We start from the raw sequence: 2,387 nt of genomic DNA, 5'->3' as shown, positions 1-2,387 counted from the left end.
GGAAAGAAGATAGTCTTTTGAAATCTACAAGTTGTGATTTATTTTTTTCAAAGTCTTTTCTTTAAGAATACAATGGGCTTGATTCTTCCCTTTTCAAACTCCTCTTTATACTCTGGGCCAGTTTTCCACACTGTTAATATTTGTACCAGAAAGCTCCTTGGCATCCTCAATTCTAAGCAGGTGAGAGTCAGAATCACTCCCAATGGAAAAGGGGCCAAAGGAACCAGGATGAATCTTTTCCTTCTTCCCAATTTGGCCTCTGGTTAGTCCTGTAGGGAAGCAGGCCCAGGAAGACTGAGTCACATCCATAAATCATGCCTATGCTGTGTCTCCCCCTCCCCCTGACGCTGAGCCATCATCACTGTGGTACAAAGGATACCATGTACCATTGGGTCCAGATGGTACCCAATGCTTGTGCCATCTGGAAACAGGTAAGCTCATCACCATTTCCTCTTGAGACTATAGGTGACACAGGGAGAAACAGAAGGAACACTTAGACTGCGAGGGAGGTTTAGAAAATAGACACCCTCCCATTGCCCCGTTCAAATCATTTCTAGGCTCAGCTTGTTTCTTTTCCTAGATGAGAAGGAAGCGATAATTGTGGCAGAGCTGAGGATGGGAGAAGAGCAGAGCGTCTGCACAGCATCCCTGGCCTCCTCGCCTCTCCTCCTGAGCCTCATTCTCACCGCCTGCCTGCCCTGCCACCCAGGATGCCTCCTACCACGGCCACTTCAGCGAGTTCCCACTTGAAAAAAGGCATCCAGCAGGTGGGCATGTCCTCGTCTCAGGGTGAGGAAGCCCAAGCTATGTGTATCTGGACTGACGGTGTTAGATGAGTTGCCTGAGTGGCATTTTGATGGTTCCTAGTGCTTTTCAGTCTGAAGCTCCACCAGTGACAAGTATCTCATCCTTGCTGCCATGTTTCAGGACCTTTTCTGCAAGGACCCCAAGCTGGTGTTCTGTGAAGTCTTCAAATACAACCGAAAGCCCACAGAGACCAATTGAAGGCACACCTGTAAATGGATCACAGACATGGTGAGCAACCAGCACCCCCGGTTTGGAATGGAGCAGGAATATATTCTCATGCGCACAGACGAACACCCCTTTGGTTGGCCTTCCAGCCACTTCCCTGGGCCCCAAGGTCCATATGACTGTGGTGTGGGAGCAGACAAAGCCTGTGGCAGGGATATTGTGCAGGCTCACCACCAGGCCTGCTTGTACACTTGTGTCAAGATTTCAGGGACGGAATGCCGAGGTCATTCCTGCCTGGTGGGAATTCCAGATAGGACCCTGTGAAGGAATGGATATGGGACATCATTTCTGGGCGGCCCGTTTCATCTTGTGGCATGTATTTGAAGACTTTGGAATGACAGCAATCTTTGATCCTAAGCCCATTCCTGGGACCTGGAATGGTGCAGGCTGCCACACTAACTTCATCACCAAGGCCATGAGAGAGGACAATGGTCTGAAACACCTTGAGGAGGCCATTGAGACACTGAGCAAGCAGTACCTGCATCTGAGCCTATGATCCCAAGGGGGACCTGGACAATGCCCGGCACCTAACTCGACTCCACGAAACCTCCAACTTCAATGACTTTTCTGCCGGCGAGGCCAACCCTGGAGTTAGCATCCACATTCCCAGGACCGTCAGCCAGAAGAAGGGTTACTGTGAATACCATCACTCCTCTGCCAGATATGACCCCTTTTCGGTGACAGAAGCCCTCATCTGCACATGTTTTCTCAATGAAACTGGCAATGGGCCCATCCAGTACAAAAACTAAGTGAACTAGACTTGCAGCCATCAAACACCTCCTAATGCTACATCCCGCTTTTACTCTTGTCCCTCTCTCCATTGTCCTAATAGCTGTAACTCAAAGGATGGGGTATCAAGGTCTTTTTCTATTCCTAAAAAAAAAGGGAAAGAGAGAGTTTGAAGAGCAGCAGGGTTCAGTGTTTAGTGATAATTAGCAAAAAAAAAAAAAAAAAAAAGTTCAACACACTATGTATTTTGTAAGGGCCTGGTTCCATTTTGCTTTGCTTTCTTCAATATTTGGTGGTTGCAAATCTAGTCCAAGATTGGCTGTGGATTTGCAAAATCAGTGGTTTTGATTAAGTATTTGGACTTTGATCTTTGAATGGAATTAACCTTAAAAAGAAAATAGTGCTGCTTAGATGAAAGAAATTACCAGAAATCTCCCCTGGGCGGAGAGTCGAGTTACTTCTACCCCATGGCCAAGTGACTACTAAGGAATTTGATAATTACCTTTTCAGTTAGAATAGCACATATTCACTGCTCAGATTCAAGAATTTGTTTAAAAATGCAACTATAAATAGTGCAGGTACTTCCAGTTTCTAACATCAGTCTTGCAAATTTCCTGTACTTATGA

General features: G+C 46.5%; 1 pseudogene across 1 annotated transcript; it reads left to right on the top strand.

Annotated features, from left to right (window-relative positions):
- Nucleotides 1-710: 710 nt before the first annotated feature.
- Nucleotides 711-2,034, top strand: LOC308614349 (glutamine synthetase-like; annotated as a pseudogene). The gene has a single exon. The product of its transcript is annotated as a glutamine synthetase-like (transcript).
- Nucleotides 2,035-2,387: the final 353 nt, after the last annotated feature.

This window comes from Mesoplodon bidens (genome assembly GCF_964165515.1).
Source record: "Mesoplodon bidens genome assembly, chromosome: 3".
Classification (NCBI taxonomy): domain Eukaryota; kingdom Metazoa; phylum Chordata; class Mammalia; order Artiodactyla; family Ziphiidae; genus Mesoplodon; species Mesoplodon bidens.
Note: the sequence above shows the minus strand (reverse complement) of the source record. Positions and strands in the feature narration are given on the sequence as shown.